Source organism: Callospermophilus lateralis, chromosome 11 (genome assembly GCF_048772815.1).
Source record: "Callospermophilus lateralis isolate mCalLat2 chromosome 11, mCalLat2.hap1, whole genome shotgun sequence".
NCBI lineage: Eukaryota > Metazoa > Chordata > Mammalia > Rodentia > Sciuridae > Callospermophilus > Callospermophilus lateralis.
In genome coordinates this window covers 90,859,652-90,878,973 of record NC_135315.1, presented here as the reverse complement: position 1 = coordinate 90,878,973, position 19,322 = coordinate 90,859,652, and the positions used below count along the sequence as shown (strand labels likewise).

At 34.3% G+C, this 19,322-nt stretch overlaps 1 pseudogene; it reads left to right on the top strand.

The window, feature by feature from the left end:
* Nucleotides 1-19,322, top strand: part of LOC143410673 (phosphatidylinositol 3,4,5-trisphosphate-dependent Rac exchanger 2 protein-like) — a 144,080-nt pseudogene that overhangs the window by 31,402 nt on the left and 93,356 nt on the right.

The following is a 19,322-nucleotide window of genomic DNA, read 5'->3' as shown; positions in this document are numbered from 1 at the left end:
TCAGAGTAATTTGATCAATGGTGCATGAAATATGTAATTGCCTAATATTAAATTAAATCATCTTTTTTTTCTTTCCCCTTTTTTATTGGTACATTATAGTTGAACTCAATGATGAGATGTGTTGTTACATACGTGCAGACAATATAAACATATACTTTGGCCAATAGCACTCCCCAGAACTTCCCACACTCCGTCCCTCCTCATTTTTTAAATTATTTTTTAAATTTATATATGACATCTGAATGCATTACAATTCTTATTATGCATATAGAGCTCAGTTTTTCATATCTCTAGTTGTATATAAGGTATATTCAAACCAATTTGTGTCTTCATGCATGTACTTTGAATAATAAAGACCATTACATTCCAATATCATTTCTAACCCCATGCCCCCTTTCTTCCCCTGCAACCCCTCTACCCTACATAGAGTCCCTCTATTCCTCCAATGCTCCCTCTCCCTACCCCACTATGAATCAGCCTCCTTATATCAGAGAAAACATTTGGCATTTGTTTTTTGGGATTGGTTAATTTCAGTTAGCATTATCTTCTCTAACTCCATCCATTTTCCTGCAAATGCTATGATTTTATCCTCTTTTATTGGTGAGTAATATTCCATTGTGTGTATATGCCAATTTTTCTTTATCCATTCATCTACTGAAGGGCATCTAAGTTGGTTCCACAGTTTAGCTATTGTGAATTGTGCTGCTATAAACGTTGATGTGGCTGTGTCCCTATAGTATGCTGTTTTTAAGTACTTTGGGTATACTTCAAGGAGAGGGATAACTGGGTCAAATGGTGGTTCCATTCCCAATTTTCCAAGAAATCTTCATATTGCTTTCCATATTGGATGCACCAATTTGCAGTTCCTCCAGCAATGTATGAGTGCACCTTTTTCCCCACATCCTCACCAATGCTTATTATTGCTATTCATAATAGCTGCTATTCTTAAAGGAGTGAGATGAAATCTTAGAGTGCTTTTGATTTGCATTTCTCTAATTGCTAGCAATGATGACCATTTTTCATATATTTATTGATTGATTATTTATCATCATCTGAGAAGTGTCTGTTCAGGTCTTTGGCCCATTTATTCATTGGGTTATTTGTTTTTTTGGTGCTTAGTTTTTTGAGTTCTTTATATAACCTAAAGATTAGAGCTCTATCTGAAGTGTAAGGGGTAAATATTTTCTCCCAAAATGTAGGCTTCCTACTCACCTCACAGATTATTTATTTTTCTGAGAAGAAACTTTTTAGTTTGAGTCCATCCAATTTATTGCTTCTTTTTTTAATTTTTTTTATTGTTAGTTGTTTAAAACATTACAAAGCTCTTGACATATCATATTTCATACATTTGATTCAAGCAGATTATGAACTCCCATTTTTACCCCGTATATATATTGCAGATTCACATCGGTTCCATATCCACTTTTTTACATACTGCCATACTAGTGTCTGTTGTATTCAGCATTTAGTCAAAAACTAATTGAAATGTGGGCTTATCTTCATGTGCATCAAATTTTACCATAAAATTCCATTAAGAGTAGTCAAGGGGCTGGTGTTGTGGCTCAGAGGTAGAGTGCTTGCCTAGTATACATGAGGCAGTGGGTTCAATCCTCAGCACTATATAAAAATAAAGATATTGTGTCCACCTATAACTAAAAAATAAATATTTTTTTAAAAAGAATAGGCAAGAAGTTCTCTTCTGCCTTTAGTCTCAAATCACCTAAACTTTTGCCTTAATTTTCATTTGTTATGTATAGGTAAAGTTATACAGTATATTTTGTGGTCTTTGGTAAAAGCCAGGATATTTTGCCACTACATAATTTAGAATGTCTCCTGTCTTGAATATAACTTTCTGCTCTCACTGGCCTGCCGTTTTCTGCCACCAAGTGTGCCGATATCAGTCCCATGTCTGCATTAAATTATATAAATATGTTAATACTCTGAGCAGTATTAGCTTGATGAGTTCAGTATATACTCTGAGCAGTATTAGCTGTGATGAGTTCCCTTGCAATCACAAGCTTAAGTATAATAATAAGCCATTCTTTTAAATTAAGTCAATAGTTTGTCAGATTGTTAATTTCCTGTATTTTTCATACTGTCTTCAGATCCACCATCAATGGTGATCCATCTCTGTTTTTTCTAAAGCAATAACATTTCCAAATTTAAGTTGTTCTTAAATTTCATCATTAAAAAAAAAACCTATAGGCTTTCATCTGTTTTTCAAAGAATATCACTTTTAAATCTGTTTTTATTAATACATTTCTTATATTCAAGATGTAATACTACATGTTATAAAAGAGAAAAACCACCAACTCCAGTTCAGGATTAGCCATTCCCTATCACCTCTGTCTGCCTCAAGGATCTTTTAGATCTGAACATCTTTTAGAAACAATTTAAATCCATATATCCCATAGAACGTTTAAGAGCTCCAAAGAAAGGATGAAAGAAAAAGTGAGGATGAGAGTGTGTGTTCAGTCTTACATTTGAGGAATTTAGAATCAGGTTACATTTGACAAAATATTTGGTACTTGCACCTCCAGAAAGGTTATGGATTACCTTCTAGGTTAATGGATGGAGAGGGAAAAATAATGGCAGAAGGGGTTCTCATAGAGACCAATCATAGTTGTATGGTCATATGTATGTAGATAGATATATCTAAAAATGTAGGTATACTTGACCTCTGAGCAATTGAGACATGGATTGGTTGGTAGAATCTAATGTAAAGACTCATCCTTGTTGTATATTAGAATACTCCAGGGAGCTTTTTTAAAAATGCCAGTGCCAGAATTCCATCCCATAGCAACGAATCCAAGGGTCTGAAAATAGGGCCTGGGCACTGATATTGTATAAAACTCTTCAGAAATCTAATGTATGATATGGGCTGAAAACTGCTGGTTTTGTGAAAACATAGATACAAGGGCTACTTACATCTATCATTTGGGGGCCATTTGCTATGTGCTAGGCAATTCACTTGTGCAATCTCATTTAATCCTCAGAAGGAAGATAGCAAAAGCATATTTAGAATTTTTACTTAAAACAATTACCCTCTTGTTTCTTTTCCTGAACACTCCTGATAGCTAACATAAAATGACTTGTGCACCAATGAAACTGACTAAAAGTAAGCATGAAAGAGAAAGGGGAAAAAATAACAAAATACTTAAATCATTCAAAAATTGGTTAGTCTGTCCCAGAGAAGCCAGCTGGCAAACAACTTGCCTAAAATGATCAGTCATGGTTTTTCTTTGTCAATAAAGATATCTGCTGATTCGTTGCTTGTATAGTTGTTTTTTGTACCCTGTAAACATTATTAATTCATCAAAGTAATAGCTATCTAAGGTAAACTAAGCTGCTAGCACCTAATAAAATTTAAAAGCTTGTACCTGAATTTTAAAATGCTTGACATCCATCAGGAAATATGGATTGTTACTAAAATGGTATATATTTATAAAGCTTTTTCTTAGAATGATGGTTTTCCTGGAGAAAAAATAAATTTTAGAAATCACAAAAGCAACTAGATAAATCTGAATAATGTTCTTCTTAAGCTTAACATTTGGCTATTTGGCTCAAGCTTAACATTCATTTATTCTACTCATTTTAAGTATAATTGGCCTTCCGTATCTACTGGTTCCATATCTACAAATTCAACCAACTGTGTATCAAAAATATTCAAAATAAAATTACATCTGTACTGAAAAAAAAAGAAAAAAAAAGAACATATGAAGCAATTTCACATTAATAGAGTAATTCTATTAGATGGAAGTTATGAGGCAAATGTGGTAGATTCATTTGTATATAGTTCCAGGTGCATTTTAAAGAAAATAGAATCCCTAAATTAAAGTTGAATAAACCATCTGTGATAAGAGAGCAAGTTTAAAAAAAAATTGACTGTTATTGCTATTATTCCCTCTGCAAATATTGTTGAGAATATCATCAGGTGCAATATCTTGCTAGAACGGGAGTTCTTGTTTTCAGGTAGCATATGCTTTTTCCATGGTATGCTGTTAATATTCATCTTGTTTGACTCTAGAATTTATAGTAAAATTCTTATGTGAGAATTCAGAGATCCATTTGTTAAATCCTCTAGTGTGCTGAAGTTGGCTTATACAAGCTCCTGAGAGCTGATAATTAAATTAAAAATATTTTGCAAGCTGGTTGGTTGTTAAGAAAAATTATTATTAATGTTAAAACGATATAAACATTTACACAAGTTATATTATAAGTAAAGGTGATGTATTCTTGAAAGTTAAACACTTTCTAACTATTTCACTTCATTTTATTGTTACCTATATTCTTGAGGATATTTATTATTGAAGTTATTATTTTTGTGTGGTGGAAATGTGCTGTAACAGTGGGACACTCATAATTAACTATGTGTTAGTAACTGTAAGTTGGTAGTTTGAAATTGCCCAGAATGAGGCTGCTTATATCCCAGAAATTAGCATATGCTACAAATCAGAGGTCCTCCTCCCACACTTTCCTCTACCTCCTTGTATCTCTCTGGTTCTCTCAGAGAGAATTGTTGTAAGGATTACATTAAGCAAGATGCCTAAACTCTTTTTTAGTTAATAAATTCTTCATGCTAGATAATTTGGGCAGTGGATGGAATGTGTTTTTCCAAGTCTTCACTGTTTTTCCAAGGAAGTGGCTAAGATTGACAGAGTGGTCCAGGGCTAGAACTATTAGGGTCACAAGCATTTGCATTACAGTTGAACCATCCCTTTAACAATGAGTTCAGCTACCACTTGTTTTATTGTGGCAAGAGACATTTGGGCCCAATATTTCCTTGACGTTTGGAATATCAAGAGAATAATTTATTTCAATGAATATTAAGGGGCAAAATTGAGATTAGATTACATAGGAGAAATAAATGACCCATCTTGAAATACAGTATAAAATTTCAAAATATTTCTCTTAATTTTTAATTTTTTCATATGTGTCTTTTTCTTTATAGCTTATCCTAAGGAAAAAGATTCCAAAGGCTGTATTGACTATTTGGGGGCTGGCAATAATCTTGGTTCAGTTTTATTGCTGCATGCCCCAAACTTTGGTGGGTTGGGTAAAACTGTGTGTGCATGTTCTTTTGCATGTGCACTGCATGTGTTTACTAACTAATGTTTTAATATTCAACTGGCTTCACCAAATGTAGTTAATGAGAATTAATTCTGACAGTTTTGTCCTCTTTCAGTGTTTCTAGCAGAAAGTCAAAGTCTTCTATGTAATCCTGAAAGTATAGCTTATTGCAGCAAATTATTTCTTTTGCAAATGTTGTATTCCCCATAATGAAAATATTTAAATATAAACCTTTGAACTTTTAAAATATAAACCTTTGATCTTATTTTAAGGTTTTATTCTCTAAAACAATCATTTTAAAAATTTTGGAGTCTATAAAATAGCAGCCTGGAAAAGAGAAAATTTAATGGGAATATTTAATGGGATTCTTTACTGAGGTGTAATCAGCAAATAAAAGTTATATGTAATTATGGTGTACAACATGATATTTTTTATACACACACACACACACACACACACACACACACAGTAGGAAATTATCACCAATCTAGTTAATGAACATACCCATTCCCTCACATAGTTATTATTTTTTGTGGTGGTAGCATTTAACATTTATTCCCTAAGCAATTTTCAAGTGTATAATACATTATGTAACATTTTCTTTGTTTATCCATTGATGGACACTTAGGTTGATTACATATCTTGACTGTTCTGAGTAATGCTTCAGTGAACATGGGTATGTAGATATCTTTTTGCATACTGATTTTGGATATATTTCCAGAGGTAATATTGGAGGATCATCGTGATTCTATTTTTAATTTCTGAAGGATCCTCCCTACTGTTTTCCATAATGGCTGTACTAACTTACACTCTTACTAACAATGTACTATAGTTCCCTTTTCTGCACATCCTCCTGTACACTTCTATTTTGTCTTTTTGATATTTGCCATCCTAAGGGATGTGAGGTGATATCATTGTGGCTTCAATTTATATTTCCCTGATCACTAGAGATGTTGAGCACCTTTTCTTGCATCTGTTAGCTATCTGAATTTCTTATTTTGAGAAGTACCTATTTAGATCCATTTCCTGTATTTCAATGGGAGTATTTGTAGTGTGGTGTTGAGTTCCTTAATATGTCTTGGAATTTAGCCTACTAATGGAATATATAGTTTGCAAATATTTTTTCCCATTCCATATATTGCCCTTTCATTTTGTTAATTACTTTACTTGATATGCAGAAGCTTTTTAGTTTGATGTAATCCCATTAATTGATTTTTGGGTTTATTGCAAGCACTTTGGGTATTACATTCATTACTTATCTTTTTACTGGTAGTTTTATAGCTTCAGGTCTTTAAATATTTAATCCATTTTCAGTTGATTTTGAGTAGTGTAAAATAAGGGTCCATTTTCACTCTTCTGCATGCAGATATACAATTTTTCTAGTTCCACTTTTTAAAAGAGAATTTTTTTCAGTCAGTTTTTTATTGCCGTGATGAAAATTGCCTGACCAGAACAACTTAGAGAGGAATAGTTTTGGGGGATTCATAGTTCAGCATTCTTAGTCCACTGTTGAGCAGTTCTGTTGCTCTGGGCCCAAGGTGAGACAGCCCATCATGGCATAAGGGTGAGATTGAGGGAAACTGCTTCCCTCCTGACCAGGTCAGAAAGCAGAGAAAGAGGGAAGGGGCCAAGAGGAAGAACTCCTCAAGGGCAAGGCCCCAGTGACCCATCTCCTTCAGCCATGCCCTACCTGCCTATAGTTAACTCCCATTCAAACTAGAATGGGCTGATCAGATTACAGCTCTCATAGTCAGGTCATTACCCCCAGACATTTTCTGCATCAACACAGAAGCTGTGGACTGATATCGCAAATTCAAGGCATTGCTCTGTCTTTTGCTATTGTGTGTTCCTGGTAACTCTTTTGAAGATAAATTGACTATAGATATTTAGGATTCTTTCTGAGATATTATTTTATTCCATTGATTTTTTTGTCTCTTTTCATGTCAGTGCTTTGATTTATTTACTATATAGATTTACTTTCTATCTAAATTATGTCTTAAAAATTTTATACTTTAAGAAAAATAATATCAAAAAGCCCTTGTAGAGCATATCATGTATATGATAAATTCATATTACAATTGAATCCTGCTATTAATGATTTAAAATATTATTTTTGGATTTATCATAACATTGGGATGATTTTTAGACTGGTTGAAATTGGTATAGTGATTGCAGGATATTGACAGTGAATTTGCTTGTTCTTTCAATATGGCATTGACATGTCCCTTGAGGCACCTCACTTGCTTTTACCATTCCTTTATTTTTCAGAGGGTGTAAGATTGTATTGTCGTCTTCATAGTCTGTTTACCCCAGTGATAAGGTGAGTCTGGTTTCTATGTTCCAGGAATCTTAAATAGAAATATTTTTATTGCATATTAGAACTTGGAATATTTTGTCTTCTTCTGAAAGTGGAAATTTTACTTTATTCAGTATTTTGAGTAATTATTTATCTTAAAGTATGCCTTAATTTTTCTGAGACTCTATGCTGTGCCTTTCACTTTTTTATATTGAGTTCCAAATTTATTTTGCTTTTATTACATGGTAAATTATAGACTTGAAAATGGAACAATCCACACTCAGTTAATATTAATAAATAATAGTTAACTGGAGAGAATTTGGAAATACCATGAACTCTGAATGTTTATCATTATGATTACTTGTATTTTAACCCTTTTAATTACATTGTATAATTAATTATTAGATATATAGTTTATCTTATGATAGTTCCTTCTAATAGTCTTAAGAAAAGTTTTATATTTGAAAATTTAAAATTTCTTTGAAATTACCAAATACAACTTTTAAATTTTATTCTTTCATGTATTTGTTACTGAAGAGATATGGCTTCTTTTATAGGAGGAATTAGGATTAGTTTTGTTTTTGACTTTGTGAAAGATCTAGAGTTTTATATTAAGATTACTAATAGATTAGATAGTGAGGAATATTATTGAAGCTTGGTAATATACATTAACTGATAGAACGTTAAATTTATTTTAGGTGGCTAGATGCTATTTGGAGTTTAATAGCTAGATCATATTTTCAGAACAGAAATGGGTGCTCCATTTCTGAAATGAATAAAGATGCTTTTCATTCTTGGCTGCAGGATCCAAATGTTTTATGTGTGCAGTGTTTCTATTTTTCATTCTGATTTTCAATTCCAAGAAATGCGATACTAAAAGAGAGAGAAGGAAAGAGAGATTGCAGAAAGCTGTGTCTTAAGTGTGTGGTGTGTCCTTTCACACTGCATAATCACACTGCATGCATATCCTGCAGGAGAATTCAGGATCTTATCCATTATTCCGGAAATGTTATGTGCACTTTTTCAAACAGGCTTCACAAAGTAGAAAGAAATAAAAATAATGAATATTTATTGACTTTACTTTATGATCCTATTATGGATACCCTTCAAATATTTTGAGTAACTTAATACTAAGTACTTAATAGGAATTGGGTAATTTTTTTTCTGCTCAGTAAGTAGAAAATAGGAATGGTTTAATTTGCCATGTCACCTGTGTGCATATTGATCTTATATGTGTGAAAATATGTTCTAAAAATATATTTTAACCATATGGGATTTCTTATCCAAAAGGCTACATTCTCTAAGACTTGATAAGAAAGAATCATTCTCTGGATAGAAATGGTAATTGTTTTTGACTTGTCAAAGGAAAATTGAATGGGCCAAAACCCATAATACAAAGGGAATATATGTTCGTCATGCTTTTAATATGCATGGCTTCAACTTACACATAGAAAAATGAGTATATTAACCACAAGTCTACATGTGTTGTATAACACACTGTCCCTTTTATTTCTTACTGATGCTTATGGAATCCCAGATGGAATGCGTGGTGACGTATCAGAAATGTGGAAGTGGATTTAAAAGATTCAAAAAGAAAAAGCTGCCTTTGATTATTGGCTGACCTAGTTTATTTATATTGAAATCTCATAAATTCAACTGTATCTTGGAGCTTTTTAATGCAAGTGGGTAAAAAGATGGAAATATTAATTGTAAATTACTGACAGAGGCTAAACAGTGAATAGAGCTAGTAATTAGTAGACACTTTAAGCTTTTGCAGTTTGCATTTTTTTTTTGACATTTTGAAAGGACCATGATTTCCTCATTCCCTTTTGATTCAGGCCTGCAAAATGAATGAATTATAAATTTCTGTCCTTGGGTCTGATCATGAGACTTTGTTGGTATCTAACTGAACTTTGAGTGATTATTTCCCTCAGTACTTGGAAATCTACTGAACTTGATGTAGAGAACCCATTGGGCTGCTTTTTCCCTGGAATTTTGGTGTCACTATGTCCGTGCTCTGATCAGGCAGAAGAGGTGACAAGTGCTCAGTGTATCTATTTCAGGGTAGGCCTGTAGGGTTTTCAGGACAACAGAGCCATATGGACAGTCTTCTTTTAAATACAAACCCTTCCTTCTTGGAGAATACAGAAGTGGGAATAATGGGCATTGCTTTCTTCTCCACATTTTAAGGAAATTTTTAGTAGAAACTTCTATGTGACTTAAAGGAAGAAGTTCTGTTTTAATTTTTCTTTATTTATGAGATGTTATACCTCCAGCTAAATTATTACTAGATATTATAACAATAGTAGCCTATTTGTATATAAGAAAATGTTCTGCTTCAATGTCATAATCAGTCTCTCTTCCCCTTGTATGAGACGATGAAGGATTTTTTTTCAGGCATTGTCCATACTTTGCAAACATGTACATTTGTGCATTAATGGGCAATTGATTCTCATTAAATTGGTGAACTTTTGTGTTGTACACCAACACCAAATGAAAAATATGTCCCTGTGCTCACTTATTATTTACTCAATGTATTTGGATTCTTTTTCCTTTGTAGAGATAAAGATTACCATTTCAGGACCTATAAATCTGTTGTCATGACCAAGAAATTGATAGACTGGTTAATTGCACAGGTAAATACAGAAGTTTCTGAGTTTCATTTACTACTGTTCTATACTTTGAGCATGTGAGTTAGGCACTTTTTAAAAAATTAATGTATGCCTACAGATGAGGTACAGTGAAGTATCTTTTCCGTGGTCATATCACTAATAGGAAGCAAAGTTAGAATTTCAACATAGATATTCTCAATTCAGAATCCTTAAACTTAACTTTTATGTTGTCTTGTCTTTTAAAAGTATCAGCTGAGATTGATCAAAAAACACTAGGCATAATTTGAGCATCATCAAATACTTGCTACAATTTTTTTCATGTTTTTTTTTTTTACTAGTTTGTTTTAAAGTATCTTTTTGTTAGTCCTTGCAAATGATTCTAGTTTCCCTATGCCTTTTTCTCTATTAGATAACAATTGTGCTTTGGTAATGTGAGTTTTCATATGTCTGTGTATATTTTAAGTAGCAAAGTACAGATTTTATTATTGTTATTGTTTCTTCGCTTCTCAGGAATTGGATGCTGACAGCTTATGTTAAGAAAATGATTTGCTTCTAAGTGTAGAACAAATTAAGACATCTAGTACATCATAAATATATTCAAATATAGTACTTATTTAGATATTTTCTCATACTAGGTCAGTTAATAAGTGAATGAAAATTCACTTATTAAATTAAAGAAAAAGCTAAAACAACTGATACCCTTTTAACTGAACTTATTATCTAGGAGAAAAGATAGTGCTTATCTGAAATGTTGTTATTACACTTGGATATTAGAGTCAATTTTATGAGCAGATAAACCATTGTTTTTAAAGAAAGTCTCTATCTTTGTTACAAGTAGATGATAACATTTGGTATTTCATCATAAAGTCTTTATTTTTGTTTCATTATTAATATTTAAACCTATTAGTTTCATCTCTGCACATGTAATTTGAGATTTTTATTGTTTAATATTATTTTTGTTTTTATAATTATTTTTTTCTGTGTTGGGGATTGGACCCAGGGCTTTGTGCATGCAAAGCACAAAGCACTCTACCAGCTGAGCTATATCCCCAGTTGTTTAATATTATTTTTAGACTCTTTAAGATTACTTATTTTTTTAATGACACCCAGATTTTTACATTTAAATGTTAATATTTTAGATGAGACTTAACAATTACTTTCAGATAAAACCCTAATTTGTGTATCCAGCATGAGGTGAAACTTACCCTGGGTTCTTCATACCCAATGGGTAGAATTTAAATGAATGGAGGGCAAGGGAAAGGGCATTGCAAGCATGAACAATTACCTGAGTGAACACAAGGATGAAAATGACAGAGAATTCAGGCCACACAGGGAGGCTGAGCTGACTAGCATGAGAGCTGTAGGTATTAAGCTTTGTAATGTGAATCTGGAGAGGGACAGCAAAACTAGGGACATGGAAGGTCTTGAAAACATAATAAAATTTTTGATATAAATGTAAAATTTTGGAACATGAAATTCCTGTGTAGAAAAGTTGAATTCTATAATAGCATATGTTAATTCCCAGAAGAAAAGTTGATACTTTGTACAAGGAAAATTCAAATATCAGACTAGGGTGTTGACAATAGAAATTAAGTAGAATTGATAAGGAAGAGAAAATAGATTTGGTTGAGGATCTAAGCTCTAAAGAATATGCTAGGGAAAAAATGAGACAATATATGAGAAAAAGTTGCTTAAACTATAAAACATATAAATATGAGATTATATAGCTACAAAGATATGTGTTCATAGAGGTAGATGGATCTTTATCAGTAGAATTGTGTTTTCCAAATCAAAACCATATTAAAACGTTGCTTGGGCTGTTTTGTTGGGTTTTGTTGCTTGATATGATTATTTCTTTTGGCTATAGAGTGAAAGAAAAGCTTGCATTTGCTGGCTTGACCAAACACTTTCAGGTCTTACAAGTCACCAGAGATTAATAGACTGTGTTAAGAGTGCCTCAAAAGCAAGGGCATTTGGTGGAAGAGAAGAGTGATTGGCCAAGATCATGCAAACTGCTTTTTACCTACCTATATTTAGAGTGTCATCATTTTATAGGCTATTTTCCTGTTCCTTAACCATGATACAGTATCTAAGAAATAACAGGGATTATGTGTAGAGGCAACAAATATTATATACTTATATATTTCCATATTTAATAAAAATTTTACCCAGAGAATATTAAACATTTTTATTTATTGTCAAAAGAAAGCATTTTTGTATTAAATGAGTGTTGGATGCATTCTGTCTTATGAAATAATGGATGTATCTAATAACTGTTGGATGCATTCTGACTTAGGAAACAATGCATGCAGATATATGAATGACTTTATCGAATATAGTGCTAGGGGCATCAAGTGTGATAAGATACAGGACAGCCTGTGTTGATTCTGACTTACATAGTACTTTTTGGTTAACAGGAGGATTGCCATACCAGAGAAGAGGCAATGATATTTGGCATTGAACTCTGTGACAATGGATTTATGCACCATGGTAGGGATTTTTGTCTTGGAAGCTTACAGATGCATTTCATTGTTTTGGTTCTTCTTAGGACATTGGGAGTATCTCAGTACTCTAGTGATGTGCAGAGGAACCAACAAGTCTGTCTGGGTGTTGCCCTGGGTCCATGCTGAGTCACCATATCTTCAATCCATTTCATTGCTGGTGCCATTCCTGTGTCAAATTGCTGTTATCTACCAGTTGCCATGACTTCTTTTATTTTTCTAGGCGATGCTAATTGCAGAAGAGCAATGGCTTGAGTTAGAAGTTTTGGTTTGATCATGTACCTTTTTGAATTGGTTTCAGATTAGACTCATATTTTTAAAAATTACACTAGAAAGTAGAATAATTAAATGAATTATGGCTGAATATTTATTGTTTTTTGAGGGGATATTTTCAAAATCTCTTTAGGGAATTAAATTATAGATCTCTGGGGATAATGTTTCTTTTTGGCCATTAGTGACTGATTTTTTCTAGTTTCATGACTTGATTTTGATGATTTGCTGAAAGTCATCAAACAAAAGTTTTAAATAAAGTTCATAGATTTATCAAAATAACAAGATTGGATTTTTCCTCTCTTCACACTAGGTTATAGAATCTGTGGACTCAAAACATTTTTCTTTCGAAAAAAAATGTGCTTCTAACTGTGTTCCATAGCACTTGTATTCATTTGCCAGTTATTTACAGAAGGTTGTTACACCTTTATAGAAGAAATATAGCCGAATCACATGGGTTACACATCCATGCTAATGTATGAAATATGATATGTCAAGAGCTTTGCAGGGCTTTGAACAACCGATAAAAAAATAAAAAAAAAATAAAAAAAAAGAAAGAAATATAGCCAAATTCCTAGCAGTTCTGAGAGCATTCTTGGTTATCACGTGTTAGTTGGGGATTTCTGTCCCTTCTCTGTGTAGACAGATCACTATGTGGTTGGACAAGAGAAACACTAGTCCCTGAAGAACCATTTAGTGGAAGAAATTATAATATTTTAGGGAATTAAAACTAGAATATCAAGCTGATAATTCTCAAAAGTTTTGATTCATTCTTCATTTTAACATAAAGCATCAGGAAGCAGTATATTTACCTAAACATTTATTGTAAAATATTGTATTACAACAGAGTAGTGATAACTGACAAGGGAAAAATAGTTTGCCTCATACCTGGCTATATTGATGCCTTCCCCTGTTGCTTTTGATGTGAATGAAAGCAGCTATAGCAGAGCTTTGTAACTCTGTTTATCTCATTTAGGCAAGATTTAATCTAAAATATGTTATCATTTCTATTTTTCACCATGACTTTGTGTTGCTTTTATGTCATGGTTGATACGTTGCCAGTGAGTCTTTCATTCAGAAATCAATACAGTCTTCCCATCCAGGCAACTCTGTAAAAATAATGAAATGAAATAGCGGTCTTTTTGGATTGCTTACCAAGTTTCCAAGTTATTTACGAAGATCACCTCTTTTTAGTTTAATGCAACATGGTGAAAATTTTATTACCCTCATTTTGCAGACTAAGAAAACTGAAGTATGGAGTGCTTAGGTAGTTTTCTCATTATCACATCCAGAATCAGTTCCAGACCTGGACTAATCCATCACAATTCTTTCTACTATGCCCTGTGACCACTATCTTCCCTTTAGCTCTTAGTTCTATGAATCAACTTGTACCAAGAAGTATACTTCAAGGTACAAAGGACAGATGAATAAGAAATACAGAAGATTTCTCTTGTAAAGCATTTTGACAGATGTCAGGATCTCATTCTGTACAAATTCTTTAGTATTTAGACTTTGTTTAAACAAGGCTAACAAAACATAAACTTTATGTCATCAGTCCATGCCAAGGATCCTAAGGGTTTTGGTGAAAAATATTAATGGTCAGATAGAAGGAAGAAAACTGACCTTGACTGAAATGAGATTACTTGAGAACATTGCAATTTTGAGGTGGTACCGGGGATTAAACTCAGGGGACTCAATCACTGAGCCACATATGTAAGGTCCTTGCATAGCATCTGGATGGCCATCTTAAATGACAGCCACCATTTAAAGAAAAAATTCACTTTCCGGCCTAAGGGTCTTTCTGAGAAAGGCTCACCCTCCCTGATACCAACCTCTCCTTTAACAGCCACAGTGGAACCCACCCAGCTGTAATCCCTGAGCCTGCCCCATGAAAGTCCTGAACCCCAAACTTGTTTTGCCTCTCTCCATCTATGGAGAGATGTGCCTTTGTTTGTCAGCTCTGACAAATAAACAATCCTGTGTATCTCTGCCTACTCTCCGTGTTTTATTTCTCACTCACCTGTCTCCTAGTTCCTGGATTTCCTTTCACATCCCCAGCCTTATTTTGTATTTTATTTAGAGACAATGTCTCACTGAGTTGCTTAGAGCCTCAATTTTGCTGAGGATGGTGATCCTCCTGTCTCAGCCTCCTGAGCTGTGTACTCCATCACACCTGGCTGAATATTGCTTTTAAACAGAAAAGAACTATGTGGAAAAAAAGATCACATTTCACACAGAAAGCATGTTTATGTGAAAGTCTTAGAAGAAAAGTGACACATGGGACTTGCTCACACATGAAAGGCAACCCTTCACCTATTTAAATTTTCCATAATTGTGCAAGATATTAAAAACATGCATAAAATGATTACTATGAGTTGAGAACACCATAGGTTTCTAAGTTTGCTTTGCAGTGCATGTTAGGATTTATTAAAATCTTTTAGTTAAGTTTGGATTTTAATCTGATCAATGACAGACTTGGTTAAATAGAAAAGAAGTTAACATTGGAAAAATAATTACTTTAAAAATCCAAAATCCTTTCAGTAACAGCAATTTAAAGGAAACATTGATTTGAAATTATAGAAAGAAATAGAAAAAAAATCTGAGGGATATTTGTGTCACTTGTCCTAGAAATATAAAGTTGAGATTGTGGGTAGATATTTTATTTACCTAATGTCTACAGGAACTATGGAACATAGTTAGAAGCACATTTTTTTTCGAAAGAAAAATGTTTTGAGTCCACAGATTCTATAACCTAGTGTGAAGAGAGGAAAAATCCAATCTTGTTATTTTGATAAATCTATGAACTTTATTTAAAACTTTTGTTTGATGACTTTCAGCAAATCATCAAAATCAAGTCATGAAACTAGAAAAAATCAGTCACTAATGGCCAAAAAGAAACATTATCCCCAGAGATCTATAATTTAATTCCCTAAAGAGATTTTGAAAATATCCCCTCAAAAAACAATAAATATTCAGCCATAATTCATTTAATTATTCTACTTTCTAGTGTAATTTTTAAAAATATGAGTCTAATCTGAAACCAATTCAAAAAGGTACATGATCAAACCAAAACTTCTAACTCAAGCCATTGCTCTTCTGCAATTAGCATCGCCTAGAAAAATAAAAGAAGTCATGGCAACTGGTAGATAACAGCAATTTGACACAGGAATGGCACCAGCAATGAAATGGATTGAAGATATGGTGACTCAGCATGGACCCAGGGCAACACCCAGACAGACTTGTTGGTTCCTCTGCACATCACTAGAGTACTGAGATACTCCCAATGTCCTAAGAAGAACCAAAACAATGAAATGCATCTGTAAGCTTCCAAGACAAAAATCCCTACCATGGTGCATAAATCCATTGTCACAGAGTTCAATGCCAAATATCATTGCCTCTTCTCTGGTATGGCAATCCTCCTGTTAACCAAAAAGTACTATGTAAGTCAGAATCAACACAGGCTGTCCTGTATCTTATCACACTTGATGCCCCTAGCACTATATTCGATAAAGTCATTCATATATCTGCATGCATTGTTTCCTAAGTCAGAATGCATCCAACAGTTATTAGATACATCCATTATTTCATAAGACAGAATGCATCCAACACTCATTTAATACAAAAATGCTTTCTTTTGACAATAAATAAAAATGTTTAATATTCTCTGGGTAAAATTTTTATTAAATATGGAAATATATAAGTATATAATATTTGTTGCCTCTACACATAATCCCTGTTATTTCTTAGATACTGTATCATGGTTAAGGAACAGGAAAATAGCCTATAAAATGATGACACTCTAAATATAGGTAGGTAAAAAGCAGTTTGCATGATCTTGGCCAATCACTCTTCTCTTCCACCAAATGCCCTTGCTTTTGAGGCACTCTTAACACAGTCTATTAATCTCTGGTGACTTGTAAGACCTGAAAGTGTTTGGTCAAGCCAGCAAATGCAAGCTTTTCTTTCACTCTATAGCCAAAAGAAATAATCATATCAAGCAACAAAACCCAACAAAACAGCCCAAGCAACGTTTTAATATGGTTTTGATTTGGAAAACACAATTCTACTGATAAAGATCCATCTACCTCTATGAACACATATCTTTGTAGCTATATAATCTCATATTTATATGTTTTATAGTTTAAGCAACTTTTTCTCACATATTGTCTCATTTTTTCCCTATCACTTTGACAAAGGGGACCAGAAACCCCTTGGCAAAGCAAGGTGAGAGATGGGTTTTCTGGACCATTTAGGAAGCTCAAGCTTAGGGAGATGAACAGTTTTCTCTGGTGTGGGCTCCTGAGTCCTGTTTTCTTTTCTTCTCACTCAGATGGGAGCTTCACTTTCCAATATGCCAGGTACACCACTTACCTGCATATTGAAAAACTGGGATAGATTTGACACTTAGATGCTCAAGAAAAAGCACCTCATTTTCTTCTGCCACCAGGCTTGGCTTCAATACAAACTCCCTAATGGAGAAACCTGGCCACCAGAGAGAAGTATCAATTTTAATACAATTTTACAGCTTGATAAATTTTGCAAAAAAGGAAGGGAAATGGTGTGAGGTGCCATATGTTCAATATTATTTTTGTTTTTATAATGTTCAGGTTTTCTTTCCTGTCTAAATTATGCCAACAATGTAAAGTAGACTTAGCCATGATATCTGCCATGAAGAGAGAAAAACTTGGGGACTCGCCTACTGAGGAGAAGGAATCAGGATAACCCATAAAATCTCTATTTGCTGTTGGTGTGCAACAACAGCCTTCCTGTCCCCCATATCCTGGCCTCCCTGCATCTGTTCCAAAAGATAAACCAAATATATTACCTCTCCAGGAGATTCCAGGAGGAGAATTTGGGCCAATCAAAGTACATACCTCCTTCTCCCTTCAAGACCTAAGCCAGATAAAAACTGACTTTTGGAGGACCAGATAAATATATTGAGGTATTTCAAAACTTATGCCAGATATTTGACCTCATTTGGAAAGATATTATGCTGTTATTCAAACAGACCTTGACTTTAAATGAGAAGGAGGCTACTCGGAGAGCAGCTGAGGAATTTGGGGATGAACTACACCTTGCTCCTTCCCCAGCAGAACAGACTAGGAGCAAACCTAATTACCCATCTGGAGCACAGGCAGTTTCCAGAAATGATCCTGAGTGGGACCTAAATGATGAGCAAGATGCTTGGAAAATTAGCCATTTTCAAGTGTCGGTCTTTGAGGCCCTTAAGAGAATCAAGCAAAAGCCCAAAAAACTATTTTAAGATTTTATAAATTATTCAGGGCCTCCAGGAAAACCCTGCTGTTTTCATGCAGAAACTCAGAGAGGCAATGAGAAAACACACCACCATGGATTCTGGATCCACAGAGGGCCAATTACTTTTAAAGGACAAATTTATCACTCAGTCAGACCCAGACATCAGAGGAAGTTACAAAAATTGGCATATGGCCCTGATAAATCTTTAGATAATATCCTCCGACTTGCTACTTCCGTTTTCTATAATAGAGATATAGAGGGAACAAAAGGAGAAAGAGCTCAGAGATAGAAAAAGAACTGAAGCATTGGTATTTGCCTTTAGAGGAGTAAGTTCCCAGGGTGTAGGAGGAAAATGAAATGCTCCTCAATCCACAAAAGGGACGTGTTTCCATTGTGGAGAGGTAGGACATTTCAAACGGGATTGCCTGAAAGCCAAGCGTCCACCTCAAAGGCCCTGCCCTAAATGTCAAGGCAATCACTGGAAGAGTGACTGTCCTCAGGGGTGTAGGTTCTTGAAGCCATACTCCTCCACACAGGCCTGATGGGGCCTGGGCTGGATTCTGGCTCCCATGACTCCTATCACTGCATGTGAGCCCCAGGTATGCTTCCCTGTAGGGAACCGAAATGTCAACGTCCTTTTAGATACTGGCGCCAGTTATTCTGTGCTCATCTCTTATCCTGGATCCCTTTCCTCTAATACTGTAACCATACCAGGGGTGTCTGGATGGCTTATTACCAGAAGGCTTACTCCCCCACTGAGTTGTGAGTGGGACAGGGTGATGTTTTCTCATGCATTTCTGATAGTCCCTGCCCCTTTATTGGGAAGGGACTTACTTTCAAAACTTCAGACGTCCATTACAATGAATTTAGGACCGAGAGGACCATTATATTTGCCTTTATTAGAATGTGATATAAACCCTGAAGTGTGGGCTACTGAAGGCAAAATTGGAAGGGCAAAAAGTGCAGTTCCAATTAAAATAGTGTTAAAGGACCCTTATGTCTTTCCACATCAGAGACAATATCCCCTATGTCCAGAGGCAAAAAAGGGCTTATTAAAGATCATTCAGAACCTCAAGAGACAGAAACTTTTAGTGCCCTGCAATAGCCCATGTAACACACTCATTTTAGGAATTCAGAAACCCAAGGGGAATGGCCACTAGTTCAGGACCTGAGAATAACTAATGAAGCAGTTGTTCCTCTCTACCCTATGGTTCCTAATCCATACACCCTGTTATCTGAGATTCCAGCAGTCGCTGCTTGGTTTACTGTGTTAGATTTAAAAGATGCCTTTTTTTGGTATACCCTTAGAATCCAAAT